The following is an 18,700-nucleotide window of genomic DNA, read 5'->3' as shown; positions in this document are numbered from 1 at the left end:
TTAAGAGATCTTCAATTCAATACCACTCCTTATATTTAAAGAGGTATAGATTCAAAAATTAAGTTCTAGTCCTTGAATGTGTGTATTAAAGGTATTTTCCTATGGCTGTTTTACCCAGGTAGAGTAAATAGTGTGAGTAGGTTCTTATCTGGTCCTGGGCAAAAACTCTGATATATCCGGAGTCTTCTGTAAACAGTCTTAACGGTAGGCCACACCGCTTCTACGACCATCAACAGTTTCACAGGGCTGGGCTCGCCATCACAATTCTCCAAGTTTTTCTGTGCGTCTAAGAAAAACCAATCTACACAGATAGTGCAGAACAATGACTGCTCCTATTCTTTAATGTTCCCTAAAATGAGATCTCTAAGTTATTTTCTTAATTTCAGAACATCTTATGACATGTACAAAAACTAAGGATGCACCTTGACTACAAATGATTAATTAACATTCATACATCACAGCAACATTGACATTTAACATGTAAGGAATTACCATACATCACTTCAGTATTGGTATTTTAGCACTGACTAATGAATTACTACTCTTTTCCAACTTTTTAGCTGTAACATGTGCAATTATCCCTTTAACATGAATTTGAATTGAACCATCACTAAACTCCATTAATATGTACATTATGATAACCAAAATATGTTCAATCATAGCACAGTTGTGCTGTAAATAATTAAGATGTATCAATCTAACCAAACTGAATGACTTAACAGAATATGTGCACTGTGCCTTTAAGGCTCCACCACGCTATTAGTAATTCTAGCTAGCGATTAGCATAGCTATACTTTTAAATCATTTCCACAAGCATTAAAGAACATTCTCATAACTCCAATTGGTTTTTTATTCCTTCCATTTCTAATGAAAAGCGTATGAACTCAAAAGGAAGGTGTACTCTCCCTTTACAGTGGCTAGCTAGGCTATCAGAACAAACTCACGGAAGTTTCAAACACTTATTACTTGACAGAAAACCGCCTCCCTCACGTTCATAGCTGGAATTCTGGTAAAAAAAATCCAGTTCATTAGCTCTAATATATGCTAAAAGTCAATATTTGAAACCATTATGTAGTAATTTGTACCGAATATTGCTCAGCTGGTCTGCAGCAACCTCTCAAGATCTCTCAAACCAAAAAGGGAAAAACTAACGAAGGTAAAGTCTTTTTCTACCACTGCGCCCTCTTTTGGGGACGACAAGTAATTACACCTCTTAAAGGACTTTTGACGTTTTAGTAGCTCCATATTTCATATGGGTTACAATAGCATACGCTTCAATCAGGCTCTAAATCTCTGGTTTCCACCTACCATTCAATCATACGCTAATTTTATGTTATAGTTCGCCTACAGATTTATACTTCTATCATTACCACTTAGTTATGCCATTTACTTTTTAACTGTCATTGTATCAGTGGCGATTTCTCTAAGACTAAAATGTCAAAAATTAAATGGTCAAATATGTACAGTTGTGTTAACATTTAATTGACTACAAATGCGTTAGAACACGTTCATCTTGAAGACGAGTTCGTTCAGAATCAGCTACTTATCACAAATCGACTGACTTGATCTTGTTAACTCCCGTAGCGTGAATGCATTTGCCCGTAGAAACTGAGCGTCTCTTCACTTCAATGGGGCTGCATGGAACGGTTTTTTTCATTGCTTCGAAACTCGCCGGTCATTGGATAAATGCCACGATTTTGTCCCGCCCCCGGACGCTGAGCGTCTCTGGGGGTGAATGGAGCTGTGGGCAGGTCTGGATGCTGAGCTTCTGCAAGATGATTGGAGGATCAGTCGAAAGGCTGAATCCCGTTTTTATTGACAGCTATTTTGAGATCTACATATCACTTAATCACTGGGAGCTTCAGTCCCATCGCGGATTTTGCGAGTGAAGTCGAAAGATAAACTGCAACCCATTTCTTGGTATTTGCTTGGTGAAATTACTTGACCATTTCCGTTGTTCATTGTGTAAATAATACACACTCATAGTATCTGTTTCAGGACACTGGTCAAGTCCCTGGAAAAGACGCCTACTTGGTACGATAGGATCACAGGCCATTTTCTTGAAAAGGAACAGAGGGCAGAATTTAAGTATAAATAAATTGACAAATTTTATGATGTAAGCCGACAATGAGCTTCCCCTCTTTGAAAGACCAGCAGCCGCCACTGCATTGTATGTGTTATGTTTTGTTAGTTTAAGAAACATTACAACGATTCAAAACTTAGCGCTGTGGTTTTAATTACCTCGGTGAGAAAAATAATCGGCTTTATGTACTTACCCCAACAGAAAGGGACTGATATGTTATGAATTAGGTTTTTTGAAACAATTTAGCCTAACCAAACAACTAAATGTTGGTTGTGCCTCGTGAAGCTATTAATTATAAAAAAAAATAATTACATGCAAATCTCTCTTTTACGCTACAATAAAGACCACTTCCCATACCCATAGAGAGACCAAAAAGCCATAAGGTAACCAAGTCAGCCAGTAGTCGAACCTAGACTGACCTGATTTTTGATGCTGCATTTCAGTGAGCAATGACGCAACGAGTTCATATTTAATTTTGCCTTCAAGTGTTTCAGCTCATGTACTCTTTTCTGTATTATGTGTTGCTTTTAAACCATCACAGACTCACTTTATTTAAAACATTCATCTCAGCCTTTAGGATGCTGTGTTTCAGTGAACAATGACGCAACGAGTTTCATATTATGTGATGCCCTTAAATAATCACAATGTTTCTGTACTGGAGAATGCGGGCATCGATCCCGCTACCTCTCGCATGCTAAGCGAGCGCTCTACCATTTGAGCTAATTCCCCTGACAAACAAACCACCTTTACCCTTTGTAATGTACTAACAGGGCAGAGTGTTGATGCTGCATTATGTAAGAGCCAAAATAGTGCAGGATATACCAACTGTTTAGTGCAGTGCAAGAACTGAAATTATTATGTATGTAATTTAACATAAAATATGTGCCTATTAATATCTAAAACTCAGTGCATTATTAGGCTGCACATAAATATAGATTTAAACGGTCCTCTATTTACTACAGTCTGTATCTAGTTGGTGTGGAGAACATGTTACACATACAGTGTGCTATTATTTCAAGCTGATCAAGTACATGCTATTTCACTTAGAAACATCTCACAAAGTACAAATTCTTCAACCTTCTAAACAAAACCATGTAGTATGGGACATAATGCAGTAATAAACGACTCGCCCGAACAGGGACTTGAACCCTGGACCCTCAGATTAAAAGTCTGATGCTCTACCGACTGAGCTATCCAGGCTCTGCAACCTGCTTTAATCCTCACAAGCATGTGACTTGAATTACAAACTTTAACATACGTTGTCCTGTAGAACTTCAATTAATATAAAATGTTTTATACCTGTTTCGGCTCTCTTGAAGGCGATTATATAAAGTTTTAGGTGAAGGCTGTTGCTGTTTACACACACAAAGAAAAACATCTCTGGAGGAGAATTTTGCAGGTAGATTACAAACAGATTCCTTTCTTTCACCTTTTCCCTGTATCAATTGCACGATTGTTTTTCAGTTCTTAAATGTTATGCGCCATAAAAAATCCATAAAAATCAAATTGAGTTAGCAAAGAACCTTGAATTATACTAAATAGTTCTTCAAGTAGAAACAGTTCTAGCAAAAACACAAAAAACCCTTAAGAAACACTTCTTAAGACTTCTTAGTCTTAGTTTTTTATTATTTCAAATGCCATTCATAATTTATAATCACTGATTTGTGAGATATCAGCAGTAGTAGGTCATGTTTAACTGGTTTAATATTGTTTAAGCGCTGATTATCGGCTGTTTTTCATGAGTATGTTTGGGCGGTTTTCCATGCATTTTGGCGGACTTTGAAATGCGCAATCTGGCAACCCTGGCTGAAGCGTTCATTCATATTTTGGAGCGATGTATGTTTGTATGCTAGAATATAAATAACATCTTTTACAAACTGCTGTCTATTTACATTTACATTTTCCCTTCTGTCTAAAGCTTGGAATTGGGTTTGTAAAGATAAGGGATACAGTAGATAATATATTTAATGAGCTGAACTAACTGAGAGAAGCGCTAACGGTGGTGGAAGAGTCTAAAAGAGTTTGGAACATAGTCGTATCATCATAGCAGTACAACACAGTTTTGTCCGTAGTATCCGAAAATATCCAGAAGCTAATATACAAAAAAAACGTTTATTTTAATAAACTTACCTTGTTGAAAAAAGTATAACCACAATTTCTAAACAAACACAGTATCCGCTGCTGCAGTCTCTACACAAAGTTTTCTGCACTGAAATCGCAAGGACACATTTTATGGATATTACGGTAATGCGCTGAAAAACGCGTCCTACAGTCATGCAAGCACATACAGCAGTGTGAGTTTACACTAATCAGCCATAACATTAAAACCACCTCCTTGTTTCTACACTCACTGTCTATTTTATCAGCTCCACTTACCATATAGGAGCACTTTGTAGTTCTACAATTATTGACAGGACCACCACAGAGCAGGTATTATTTAGGTGGTGGATCATTTTCAGCACTGCAGTGACACTGACATGGTGGTGGTGTGTTAGTGTGTGTTGTGCTGGCATGAGTGGATCAGACACAGCAGCGCTGCTGGAGTTTTTAAATACTGTGTCCACTCACTGTCCACTCTATTAGACACTCCTACGTAGTTGGTCCACCTTGTAGATGTAAAGTCAGAAACGATTGCTCATCTATTGCTGCTGTTTGAGTTGGTCATCTTCTAGACCTTCATCAGTGGACATAGGACGCTTCCCACTGGGTGCTGATGGCTGGATGTTTTTGGTTGGTGGACTATTCTCAGTCTAGCAGCACTGCTGTGTCTTATCCAGTCATACCAGCACAACACACACTAACACACCACCACCTGAATTTCCTGCATAAATCTGTTCCATAAAATATTTTCTGCCTTACTCAGCCCTCTGCTTCCTTGTATAGAAATAGGCTAAAAACCGGGTGTAGTAAGTCCTGCTGTCCACAACAAAGGACATTGGATAAATGTTTTGTTAAGAAAGGGTTAAAATTGCTGAAAGTTGTAACTAGGAAAAAAATAATGTGAGTTCTTCATTGTTCAGTCCAGTCTGTGATAAAGTCTGTTGTAAGTTCTGGACATTTTTGGGGCAAACACGCCAGGTCACTGTCACATCTAGTAGGAGCAGCATTGTTGGCACTGCAGTCTCGACTTGCAGTCTTTAACCTCGAGAGGGTGAACAGGTTTCCGTCAGAGCCACCTCGGGTTAAAACAACAGAAGATGTTGTTACAATGTGAAATCGTTAAGAGTAAAATATCAGAGAGTTTTACAGGATTAGACTCCAGCACCCCTAACTATTACAGCATAACTAGGTTTGCTTGTTTAGTTTGAAAAGACCAATCAAAAGCCTGAGTAAATAAATATGTTTTCAATCTACAGTAGACTTGAACATAGAGACTGTGTCCGAGTTCTGACAGCGGATCTCCCTAAGTTTGAAGCAGATCTGTGATGGAAATGTTGTGTTTTAATAAACAATAAAGTCATCAGGAGCAATTTCTTGGAAAGACTCCAAAAGGGGTTACCAAAAGTACAGTTGTTTTACATCAGGGGTGCCCAATACGGCGATCACGATCTACCAGTCGATCGCACAGTGCATACAGGTAGATCGCCCCTCATTTTTTCCTTAAGTAAAAACTGTCATTACCTCAACATGTCATTACCAACACATAACTTGTTGTGATGGTAAAAACACTTAGTGATGGTAATAACAGGTTATTAGTTTCACCATCACTATCTTATTAACTGTTTAATAATTAAAGCTAATTAAAGCTAAATAAGCATAATGGTTTTATTATACAAGGCAGCACATTAATTTTCACTGATTAGTCAATATGGCCCACAAGATATCAGCAGAGATCCAGTAAAATATCAGTAATTACATGAAAAAGAAAAGTTAAGCTTAAAGCAATATCACAACCTTCAAAATGGGAACAAAGATGCATCGTAAGGGGAATTAGCTCAAATGGTAGAGCGCTCGCTTAGCATGCGAGAGGTAGCGGGATCGATGCCCGCATTCTCCAGTGCAGATACATTATGATTATTTAAGGGTATCATGTAATATGAAACTCGTTGCAGCATTGCTTAATGAAAGCAGAATCAAAAATTATGATCAGGATTTAAGTGAGTCTTTAAGGCAACAAAAAATATGTGGGTATTAATATCTAAAACTCAGTGCATTATTAGGCTGCACATAAATATAGATTTAAACTGTCCTCTATTTACTACAGTCTGTTTGAACAGCTGGGCGTACAACTAGTTGGTGTGGAGAACATGTTACACATACAGTGTGCTATTATTTCAAGCCTATCAAGTACATGATATTTCACTTAATAACATCTCACAAAGTACAAATTCTTCAACTTTGTAAATACAGCATGTAGTACAGGACATTACCGCTTACCTAATGCAGTAATAAACAACTTTTAGATTAAAAGTCTGATGCTCTACCGACTGAGCTATCCAAGCTCTGCAAGCTGCTTTAATCCTCACAAGGATGTGACTTGAATTACAAACGTTAACATACATTGTCCTGTAGAACAGTTCCGGCAAGAACACCAAAAAAACCCTTAAGATACACTTCTTAGTACTACATACATTAGTTGTATTCCACACAGGTCAGCATGCGACATCGTTTTACTTTCTAACTGTATTCATATTATGCCATCTAGTGATCGACTGAATAGCCTACAACCAGCACAAACAGGGTTTGAGTTATTAAAACATAATCCAGTCAGTTAAAAACCCAACAAGAAGGCTGTACCTAATACACTCATACCAGAGAAAACACACCCTAACATGCTAGTGCCGTTACAGTGCTAAGAATGGTCCACCCAAAAAACATTATTTGGTCAGTTGGAGTGCTCATATGGGGCTCCCTTTCTATTGATATATGATGTGGTGTCAACGGTACCCAAGCTAGTCAGGATGCGGTCTATGGTGCTGCGTTCAGGTCACAGTCTCTCATTGAGGCGTGGGTTTGAATCTCACTTCTGACAGCTCATGCTTTATACAAATTTACATCTTTAACCCTCTACCATACATAATAATGTGAAAAGATACAACAGTTCGTACAAAGCTTAGTCCACGTGGGGGTGTTGTGGGATTGGCATTAGACCTTAGCAGGTAGGTCAGGATGGCCGAGCGGTCTACGGCGCTGCGTTCAGATCGCAGTCTCCACTGGAGGTGTGGGTTTGAATCCCACTTTTGACAACTCATGCTTTATACAAATTTACATCTTTAACCCTCTACCATACATAATAATGTGAAAAGATTTGTTTCAAGTTTGTTTTAAAGTTATTGCGTGTTTGTCAATTAAAAAAATTAATAAAGGCCTTTAAACTAAACGATGAATGAAAATAGAGCGAAAACTGACCTCATTTCTGACGCAGCGTTTCAGTGGTAACGAGTTTCACATTACATGATGCCTTTAAATTATCATAATGTTTCTGCATTGGAGAATGCGGGCATCGATCCCGCTACCTCTCGCATGCGAAGCGAGCGCTCTACCATTTGAGCTAATTCCCCGAATAAAGAATTCTCCTTTACCCTTTGTAAATTGTAATGTACTAACAGATCATTGATGCTGCATTATAAAGTGGGGGTTCAACGTGTTTAAGCTCACGTACTCACGTTTATCGCAGCCTTTAGGACGAACTGAACCAAATCGTAACTGTCTTTGTACCACTGACAGACTGTCTTAAGTAGGGATGTCCCGATCCGATCTCACAGATCGGGATCGGGGCAGATCAAGGCATTTTTAACTGATCGGAAATCGGCATTAGATCCGCTGTGTCCGCTGTGTGAAAATACTTTAAATTGGAAAGTGAAACGAGTCCAACAGCGGTGTAATGTCTGCAATGCGAGCGTTTTACGAGGCGGTAGGAGCAGAGCTGCGTTCATTACTGTAGAATTGTACTGTTTATATGGTGTGTGAGTCGAGGATCACTCCGGTTTACAAAACAATAACTTTTAATCCGAGTATGAAAACTTCAGGACCATAACATACAACTTTTACGAGTTTACGTGTTATGCCTAGTTCACACTACACGGTTTTTGCCCTGATTTTCGCTCGGCGACTGGTCGGCGATTGATTTTCCGGGTCGGGAGCAACTCAGCGTTTGCTCGGCGATCAAAACTCGGCTCTCAGTCGCTAAGTGTGAACTATCCAACAACTCGACCCGACCGGCTCGCCGAGCGCTCGGCGACTGGATTGAGTTTTCTAGCACGCCAGATATCTGATCTCAGACGGGCAACTGGGAATGAGTGACATGTCGAACAGCCAATGAGAACACAGGATACAGCGTGAGGGGAAATGCAGGAGAGGACAGGGGACAGGGGCTTAATTAATATAGTTTATATCAGGATACACCGACACACACACGTTTTACAGTATTTCTGATTTGATCGTCCTCTTCAAAACATAATACCCACGCTGCATTGCAAAACTTACTACAGAACAAGCCATATACTGTTTGTGTTGCCAAATCCACTCAGATTCATTTATTTTTCCTCCTTGATATTACGCTGCACATCAGCGCACAAACCCTTTGATCTCTCGCTACTTGTTGACGTTCATTTTTTTGGACGTCGTATCATTAAACTTCTCGTCACTTCTCACGTGTGTTTTTGTAAAAAAAAAAAAAAGAAAGAAAGAAAAAAAGGGAGACCAGAGAAGCTCGCCTGCGATTCCAGTTGGTGATAGATCGTGTAGTGTGAAACCCCCTATCGCCGATCAGTCGTGTAGTGTGAAATACACACCGACTGAAAGACTCCCGAGTGCAGGAGATTCAGTCGTATAGTGTGAACTGTACAGCGACCTGAGGACTTGGAAAGTCGTGTAGTGTGAACTTGGCATTACAAGACTGAAAGACATCTCAGTATCGAGCGCTCTGATTGGCTTAGTTATGTAACCGAGCGTCGTAGTGATGCACTCGCTTAATAAAGAAATAAAATACACGGTATATTCACAAATTGTCGGGAGCAAAACACTTTATTAACTTCTTCTGTTCCGAATAGCGGACAGCCAGAGCCGAGCACGCTATCCCATGCACTATGGAAGCCCCAAAGGGTCAAAACACACTCACTTTGCGTAGACCTGTCCATCAAACCATTGTCACAATACAAGCACTTTAAGAACTGGCTTTCCTTCATAACAAAAGAGTGACTTTCCATTTTATTTTGGTATTCAGGTTTTACTGTAATGCTGTTAAGTAACTTATTTGTTTTTTTATATTCAAGTTAAGCTGCTACACCACTTGTGAGTGGAGATTTTTGTTCATTTTTAGTGTATCACTGCATTAAACAGAATTATGTTCTTTGAATATGAAGTTCAAAGTGAAACTGTAATTATCTCACTTCAATTTTACTACAATGCTGCACTAGGTTTGTTTACTTTTATTTTGTAAAAGAACATTAAGCAATAGCTTGGATGCAGGCCATTTTTTTTCCTACAGCACTGCAGAGCTATTCAGTTGTTAAACATGTACATTGAATTAATTTGAATAACTGTAATGTACTTGAAGTGTGCACTGTGTAAACAGTGTTATCTAGTTCTTATCTAGACAATATCTAGAAAGTACAAGTATCGGTTTGAGAATCGGTATCGGATCGGGATCAAAATTAAAGATCGGGATCGGGATCGGGAACAAAAAAACGTGATCGGGACATCCCTAGTCTTAAGGGTTGATGCTGCATTAGGGGCCAAAATAGTGCAGGATATACCAACTGTTTGGTGCAGTGCAATAACAAAGCGGCTCTGTGAAGCAAGAACTGAAATTATGATGCATGTCATTCAACATAAAATATGTGGGTATTAATATCTAAAACTCAGTGCATTATTAGGCTGCACATAAATATAGATTTAAACGGTCCTCTATTTACTACAGTCTGTTTAAAACAGATAGTTGGTGTGGAGAACATGTTACACATGCAGTGTAAAATTTTATGTTATGTGCATTTTGTATGTGGCAAAATAAAAAAAATCTATACAAATCAAATTGAGTTAGCAAAGAACCTTGAATTATACTAAACGGTTCTTCAAGTAGAAACAGTTCTAGCAAGAACACAAAAAACCCTAAAGAAACACTTCTTAAGACTTAGTCTTAGTTTTTTATTATTTCAAATGCCATTCATTATTTCAAATGCCATTCATAATTTATAATCACTGATTTGTGAGATATCAGCAGTAGTAGGTCATGTTTAACTGGTTTAATATTGTTTAAGCGCTGATTATCGGCTGTTTTTCGTGAGTATGTGGGGCGGTTTTTCATGCATTTTGGCTTAATTTGAAATGCGCAATCTGGCAACCCTGACTGAAGCGTTCATTCATATTTTGGAGCGATGTATGTTTGTATGCTAGAATATAAATAACATCTTTTACAAACTGCTGTCTATTTACATTGACATTTTCTCTTCTGTCTAAACCTTGAAACTGGGTTTGTAAAAGTAAGCGATACTGTGGATAATATATTTAATGAGCTGAACTAACTGAGAGAAGCGCTAACGGTGGTGAAAGAGTCTAAAAGGGTTTGGAACATAGTCGTATCATCATAGCAGTACAACACAGTTTTGTCCGTAGCATCCGAAAATATCCAGAAGCTAATATACAAAAAACTTTTATTTTAATAAACTTACCTTATTGAAAAAAGTATGACCACAATTTCTAAACAAACACAGTATCCGCTGCTGCAGTCTCTACACAAACTTTTCTGCACTGAAATCGCAAGAACACATTTTATGGATATTACGGTAATGCACTGAAAACGCGTCCTACAGTCATGCAAGCACATACAGCAGTGTGTGAGTTTACACTAATCAACCATAACATTAAAACCACCTCCTTGCTTCTACACTCACTGTCCATTTTATCAGCTCCACTTACCATATAGAAGCACTTTGTAGTTCTACAATTACTGACTCTAGACTGCTCACTCTGTTCTTCAATGGTCAGGACCACCACAGAGCAGGTATTATTTAGATAGTGGATGATTCTCAGCACTGAGAATCAGGGCAGTGGTTCATTATTCCTGGTTCAATCGATTAAGACTCCCATGAAGTCACCCAAATGTCAAAGCATCCCCACACAATCACACTTCCACCACCTGGTGGTATGATGGATGTTCTTATTGTTTCTTATTATGAAATACATTCATTCATTCACTGCCTGTTTTATCCTGGTAATGATCACTGTGAGTCTTTTTTTCAAAAAAACTTCAAAAACTAAATAAAAAAGATAACAATAATATCATTTCAGTTATATCAATAGCAGCGATTAAACTAAGAAATAAAACTCTGATGCATTTTAATATTGTAGCATTATAAGGTCATGTGTTTCTGTCAAAACAAAACAAAAAAGGTATGTAAATAAAACTGTTTAAGAGTAAATAGGGCGTTAATGACATTGTAACACTGACAGACTGGCCTAAAGATTAATACTGCAACGAATTTCGCCTTAATTTGATCATTTCAGATTCCGAGTTGCTGCCAAATGATCATAATGTTTCTGCACTGGAGAATGTGGGCATCGATCCCACTACCTCTCGCATGCTAAGCGAGCGCTCTACAATTTGAGTTAATTCCCCTTACGAAGACTCTACCTTTACTAATGTACTAACAGAGCGTTATAAACTCAGGGTGCAAGTGTTTAAGCTCAGACTCAGCTTTATAGTCATTCTATTATATATTACAATATTAACTGTATTTATATTATTCAATCTTGTGGACGATTGAATAGCCTACAAGAAGCACAAACCGGGTTTGAGTTCGTAACAAATAATCCAGTCAGTTAAAAAGCCAACAAGAAGGCTGTACCTAATACACTCATACCAGATAAAACACACCCTAACACGCTAGTGCCGTTACAGTGCTAAGAATGGTCCACCCAAAAAACATCATTTGGTCATCTGAAGTGCTCATATGGGGCTCCCTTTCTATTGATATATGATTTACAGGCTAGTGACAAAGTGTACAGTGCAGCAAATGAGTTACAGATTATTACAGACAAATCTTAGTCCGTGTGGGGTGAGGGTGGTATTAATCATTTCTTGGCAAGTCAGGATGGCCGAGCGGTCTAAGGCGCTGCGTTCAGGTCACTGTCTCCCCTGGAGGTGTGGGTTCAAACCCCACTTCTAACAGCATGTACTTGATATAAATGTATGTCATTAACCCACTACCATACAAAATAATGTGAAAAGATATTACAGTTCGTACAAATCTTAGTCCTAGTTAGTCTTAGTTTTCTATTACAAAAACTATCATTTACCCTTTGTAAATTTTAATGGATTAACAGAGCATTGATGCTGCATTAAGTAGGAGTGCAACGTGTTTAATCTCACGTACTCTTTTCTATATTATGCGGTGCTTTTATATCATCACAGACTCAGTTTATTTAAAATGTTCATCCCAGCTTTTAGGACGAACTGAAAAAAATAATAACTGTCTTTGTACCACTGACAGACTGACTTAAGGGTTGATGCTGCATTTAAAGGGGATGTCGTGAGTTTCAGCTGTTCATCTTTTACAAAGCAGTTCACCAGATAAAAAACCAACAAAATGTCACGTACCGCTGCTTTAACCAAAAACATTTCAAAATTGAAAAATTACAAGTTATTGCGTTTGGCAATTTAAAAATCAAAAATGATTTTTAAAAAATCTTTTAAAAAATTTAAAAATGATTTGAGTGAAAATTGAGCGTAAATGTCGTTGTAAGATTGTAAATTTTGATGCTGCGTTTCAGTGAGCATTGACGCAACAAGTTTCATATTACGTGATGCCTTAAATGATCATAATGTTTCTTCACTGGAGAATGCGGGCATCGATACCGCTACTTCTCACATGTTAAGCGAGCGCTCTATCATTTGAGCTAATTCCCCCTACTATGAACCTCCTTTACCCTTTGCAAATTGTAATGTACTGACAGAGCAGAGCGTTAATGCTGCATAACTGTCTTTGTACCACTGACAGACGGACTTAAGGGTTGATGCTGCTTTATGTAAGGGCCAAAATAGCGCAGTTCAAAAAGTCTCAGTCAGCCGACAGTGCCAACATGCAGCCATATTCGGGGATGAGGTCTTTTATGAAGTGCATTCTCTTTGATTTGGTTGGACTTGTAGGAGATTCTTCTGTTCTTGTTGCAGTGCTGCTGGAGGGTTTTCTTTTTAATGGTGGTGGTGGGGTGTTTGTGATTATATGTAACTGTAATACCTTATGTGCATTTGCATCTTTGTTCCCATTTTGAAGGTATAAAGCATGAGCTGTCAGAAGGGGAATTCAAACCCACGGCTCCAGGGGAGACTGCGAGCTGAACGACTGCTTGGCCATCCTGACTTGCTTGCACATTACCAATGCCAATTTTCCTCAACACCCCCACATGGCCTAAGATTTGAACTGCAAGCTGCTTGAGCTACAGCAACAAGGCGCCGAGGAACTAATACACAGAGTTTTGCTCGAGTCCAATCATAAAGGCCAATTCCCATACCGGAAGTCGAAAACCTGGGTAAAAATCAGGAATCCTGACCGCTAGACCATATGGGAAACTGCAAGGCTCAGCACCGGCTGACGCCAGAATCAGCCACTTCATTCTGCGCTGCCAAGTCTTTGTCACCTTGACAAGACCTGCATTGTTGGATCTGGGGTACAGAGAACCATACACAAGGAGTTAGAGAGACAAAAAAAGAGAGAGAATAGAAACCTTCGAAGCATGGCATACGAAAAGACAGTGCCGTGACACAGATTCGAACCGGGGTTGCTGCGGCCACAACGCAGAATACTAACCACTATACGATCACGGCTTCCCAGCAGTCTGCCACTGGTGGCTCATGTCGGCTGCCCCCTGATAGACTGCAGTCATAGTTCCAACAGAAAAAGCTGCTTGAGCTACAGCAACAAGGCGCAGAGGAAGTAATGGGCAAAGTTTTGCTCAAGTCCAATCATAGAAGGCAATTCCCATACTGGGAGTCAAACCCGGGCCACCTGGGTGAAAACCAGGAAACCTGACCACTAGACCATATGGGAAACTGCAAAGCTCAGTATCGGCTGGTGCCAGCATCAGCCACTTCTTTCCGCTCTACCAAGTCTTTGTCACCTTGACAAGACCTGCATTGTTGGATCTGGGGTACAGAGAACCATACACAAGGAGTTAGAACAAGGTGAGAATAGAAACCTTCGTAGCACGGCATACGAAAAGACAGTGCCGTGACCCGGATTCGAACCTGGATTGCTGCAGCCACAACGCAGAGTACTAACCACTATACGATCACGGCTTCCCAGCAGTCTGCCACTGGTGGCTCATGTCGGCTGCTCCCTGATAGACTGCAGTCATAGTTCCAACAGCATCAGCCACTTCTTTCCGCTCTGACAAGTCTTTTTCACTTTGACAAGACCTCCATTGTTGGATTCATTGTTGGTGCTCCATACACAAGGAGTTAGAGAGACAAAAAAAGGCATAAGGAAACCAAGCCAGCCAGGAGTCGAACCTAGAATCTTCTGATCCGTAGTCAGACGCGTTATCCATTGCGCCACTGGCCCCTGTTTGACTATGGTTCTGACTTTCCTGAAGCTCCAGCCTCATTTCGGTCTCTTGCCCGAGGAGAGAATAGAAACCTTTGAAGCACGGCATACAAAAAGACAGGGCCGTGACTTGGATTCGAGCCGGGGTTGCTACGGCCACAACGCAGAGTACTAACCACTATATGAGCATGGCTTCCCAATGCTCAGCCACTGCTCCCTGATAGACTACAGTCACAGTTTCAACAGAACAAGCTGCATGAGCTACAGCAACAAGGCAACGAGGAACTAATAGGCAAACAACGAGCACAACAGGGTTTGAGTTCTTAAAAAATAATAAATAATCTTAATAAATAATCCAGTCAGTTAAAAACCCAACAAGAAGGCTGTACCTAATACACTCATACCAGAGAAAACACACCCTAACATGCAAGTGCCGTTACAGTGCTAACAATGGTCCATCCAAAAAACATTATTTGGTCAGTTGGAGTGCTCATATGGGGCTCCCTTTCTATTGATATATGGTTTACAGCCTAGTGACAAAGTGTACAGTGCAGCAAATGGGTTACAGTCAGTACATTTACTTTACATAATAATGTGAAATGTTTGTACAAATATTAGTCCGTGTGGGGCGAGGGTGGTGTCGATGGTACCCAAGCTAGTCAGGATGCGGTCTAACGAGCTGCGTTCAGGTCACAGTCTCTCATTGAGGCGTGGGTTTGAACTTCTGACTGCTAGTGCTTTATACAAACTTATGTCTTTAACCCTCTAACATACATAATAATGTTAAAAGATTCAGCAGTTCGTACAAATCTGTGGCCATGTGGGGGTGTTGAGGAAAATTGTCTTTCTTAATGTCCGTTCAGGTCAGGATGGCCGAGTGGTCTAAGGCGCTGTGTTCAGGTCGCAGTCTCCCCTGGAGGCGTGGGTTCGAATCCCACTTCTGACAGTTCATGATTTATACAAATCTACTTCTTATATAAATCTAGAGGACACAGTCATCAGGGAATACAGTTTTCATCAAAGGGTGAACATGGTCTGCAACAATGCTGAGGTAGGTGCTACGTGTCAAAGTAACATCCACATGGATGCCAGGACCCAGGCTTTTGATCACTGAAAATGTGAGAAACTGAATCATGTATTCATCCTGATCTTGCTCTGTTTATTGTTGCAGCTCTGCTGGAGGGTTATTTTTTTGGTGTTTGTGGTGGTGGTGGTGGGGTCTTTGTTCCCATTTTGGTTTATTTAGTATATGATGTACTTTACATCCATTTAAATATGTAATTAAATACTTAAATATCCATTTAAGTATGTTTATTCAGCGTCCATTTACATTGTTACAGCAGTATTTTACGACAAAAATGGAAATGTTCACATTATTTAAATGGATGTTAATTACATCATATACTAAATAAACCAAAATGGGAACAAAGACCCCACCACCACCACCACCACAAACACCAAGAAAATAACCCTCCAGCAGAGCTGCAACAAGAACAGGACAATCTCCTACAGGTCCAACAAAATCAAAGAAAAAATGCACTTTATAAAAGACTTCACATTGTTCGTCCTAAAGGCTAAGATCAACGTTTTAAATAAACTGAGTCTGTGATGGTTCAAAAACAACGCATAATATAGAAAAGAGTACGTGAGCTCAAAGACGTTGCACCCTCGTTTTATAATGCAGCATAGAATAGAAGAATAGAATCTTTATTGTCACTATACACAAGTACAATGCAATTTCGAGTGGCATCTCTCCAATAGAGTAGCAGCAGTAGAAGAAAGACAGTAGTAGTAATCACAAAAAAAAGAAAGAACAATAAAAATCCATTGAGCTGTTTTCACTACGCGATGCAGATCCTTACACTCGGCGGCAGTGCAGCTTGAATACCACTCTGTGAAATTGCTGGTCAGAATACTTTCTATTGTGCTCTTGTAAAAGTTTACTAGTAGGTTCTGCCGTAGTTTGGCCTTTTTCAGCTTCCTGAGAAAGAAGAGTCTTTGTTGAGCCTTCTTAATCAGGTGTGAGGTGTTAACGGTCCACGTCAGCTGGTCAGACACGTAGACTCTGAGGAATTTCAGGCTTTTCACCATCTCCACCTTGTTTCCATGGATGTGCAGGGGGAGGTGGTTTATCTCCTTTGTTCTTCAAAAGTCAATGACGATCTCCTTTGTCTTAGAGGTGTTAAGAGCCAGGTTGTTTAATGTACACCAATCAGACAAGTGAGCTACCTCCTGCCTGTAAGCCATTTCCTGATTGTTGGAGATCAGTCCAGCTATAGTTGTGTCATCTGAAATTTTAATTATTCTGTTGGAATTGTGAATGGTGGTACAGTCCTGTGTAAAAAGTGTGAAAAGCATAGGGCTTATCACACAACCCTGCGGCGTTCCTGTGTTTAGGATGAGGGTGGTGGAGGTGTGGTTGCCAATTTTGACCTTTTGTGGACGTCCAGTGAGAAAATCCATAATCCAGGTGCACATTGAGGAATTCAGGCCCAGGTTCACCAGTTTGCTGACCAGTTTATTTGGGGATGATCGTGTTAAATGCGGAGCTGAAGTTCACAAATAAAATCCTCACATCGCTGTCAAGTTCCTCCAAATGTGTCAGCGCGGTGTTGAGTGCTGTTGTTATGGCGTCCTCTGTTGAGCGATTTGGTCGGTAGGCAAACTGATACATGTCCAGGCCACATGGGATGACTGTTCTGATGTGTGAAAGCACCAGCTTCTTGAAGCATTTCATGACTATGGGTGTTGTGTTAGAGCCACTGGACGATAGTCATTCAGGCATGATGAAGCTGATTTCTTGGGTACTGGAACGATGGTGGAGGATTTGAGACACGTTGGGACAGCAGCTTGTTGGAGTGAGAGGTTAAATATGCTGGTAAACACCACTGTAAGCTGGTCGGCACATGCTTTCAGCACCCGGCCGGGAACTCCATCTGGATCTGCTGCTTTGCTTGCATTGACTTTCCTCAGGGTGGTTCTCACCTGGTGGTGGTTTAGAACCAGTGTTGGTCCTCCAGTAGTTGGGTTGGTGAGTGGCGGGATGGGCGGAGCCACATTCTGAGTATATAAAAATATTAGTCCGTGTGGGGTGGGGGTGGTGTTGAGGATGACTCAGCTAGTCAGGATGGCCGAGCGGTCTAAGGCGCTGCGTTCAGGTCGCAGTCTCCCCTGGAGGCGTGGGTTCGATACAGCTACAGGATGATCAAACCTGAGCTTGTGTCCCATGCCCAATCATGAGAATTGCCTGGTTATTTAAGTGGCGCAGCCCACAGGACTATGCAAGGCAGGGGGTGTCCTCTTCCCCGAGTCAAGCCTAGCACTAATCGTATACCTTGTTCATCCTCCTCCTGGAGGGTTGTGACCTGGGTTCTCTAATGGGATGGGGTGTGGGGGGAATTAGTGAGCGGGTGCTGTCGATGCTCTTTGAGCCCAGCAATGGTCCTTCCGCTTGATCCATATCCACTGGCTGCTTCTTTCGGCCGCTTCAGACACTGATCTAATTGTTTGTCGTAGAGCCTGTCCATGGATGCCAAGTTCTTTCAGCAGCCTGATGGTGGAAGAAGCCACAAAACCTCTGCATCCCACTTCAACTGGATAGACTTTCGCGTTCCATCCTCATTGCTGAGCATCTGCTGCCAGTTCTGTGTAGCGCAGTTTCTTGCGCTCATAGGCCTCTTCTGTTGAATTCTCCCATGGAACTGTGAGCTCTGTGATGTATACAGACTTCAATGAAGGGGACCAGAGTACCAAGTCTGGCCTAAGGGTGGTGCACAACAGGGTTTGAGTTCTTAAAAAATAAAAAATAATCTTAATAAATAATCCAGTCAGTTAAAAACCCAACAAGAAAACTGGACCTAATACACTCATACCAGAGAAAACACACCTTAACACGCTAGTGCCGTTACAGTGCTAACAATGGTCCACCCGAAAAACATTATTTGGTCAGTTGGAGTGCTCATATGGGGCTCCCTTTCTATTGATATATGGTTTACAGCGTAGTGACAAAGTGTACAGTGCAGCAAATGGGTTACAGTCAGTAAATTTACCATACATAATAATGTGAAAAGATTCAGGAATTTGTACAAATATTATTCCTTGTGAGGCGAGGATGGTATCTGTGGTACTCTAGCTA

General features: G+C 40.4%; 6 non-coding genes across 6 annotated transcripts; 2 read left to right on the top strand and 4 right to left on the bottom strand.

Moving 5' to 3' along the window:
* Positions 1 to 2,739: 2,739 nt before the first annotated feature.
* trnaa-agc (transfer RNA alanine (anticodon AGC)) lies at positions 2,740 to 2,812 on the bottom strand. The gene has a single exon. It is a non-coding gene; the product is annotated as a tRNA-Ala (tRNA).
* A 398-nt stretch (positions 2,813 to 3,210) lies between these two features.
* On the bottom strand, positions 3,211 to 3,283 carry trnak-uuu (transfer RNA lysine (anticodon UUU)). Its single transcript has one exon. It is a non-coding gene; the product is annotated as a tRNA-Lys (tRNA).
* Positions 3,284 to 6,007: 2,724 nt separating this feature from the next.
* On the top strand, positions 6,008 to 6,080 carry trnaa-agc (transfer RNA alanine (anticodon AGC)). The gene has a single exon. It is a non-coding gene; the product is annotated as a tRNA-Ala (tRNA).
* A 1,431-nt stretch (positions 6,081 to 7,511) lies between these two features.
* Positions 7,512 to 7,584, bottom strand: trnaa-cgc (transfer RNA alanine (anticodon CGC)). Its single transcript has one exon. It is a non-coding gene; the product is annotated as a tRNA-Ala (tRNA).
* Positions 7,585 to 14,510: 6,926 nt separating this feature from the next.
* Positions 14,511 to 14,583, bottom strand: trnar-acg (transfer RNA arginine (anticodon ACG)). The gene has a single exon. It is a non-coding gene; the product is annotated as a tRNA-Arg (tRNA).
* Positions 14,584 to 15,428: 845 nt separating this feature from the next.
* trnal-cag (transfer RNA leucine (anticodon CAG)) lies at positions 15,429 to 15,511 on the top strand. Its single transcript has one exon. It is a non-coding gene; the product is annotated as a tRNA-Leu (tRNA).
* The last annotated feature ends 3,189 nt before the right edge of the window (positions 15,512 to 18,700 follow it).

This window comes from Trichomycterus rosablanca, chromosome 10 (assembly GCF_030014385.1).
Source record: "Trichomycterus rosablanca isolate fTriRos1 chromosome 10, fTriRos1.hap1, whole genome shotgun sequence".
NCBI lineage: Eukaryota > Metazoa > Chordata > Actinopteri > Siluriformes > Trichomycteridae > Trichomycterus > Trichomycterus rosablanca.
The sequence above is the reverse complement of the archived record's forward strand: the minus strand, read 5'-3'. Positions and strand labels throughout refer to the sequence as shown.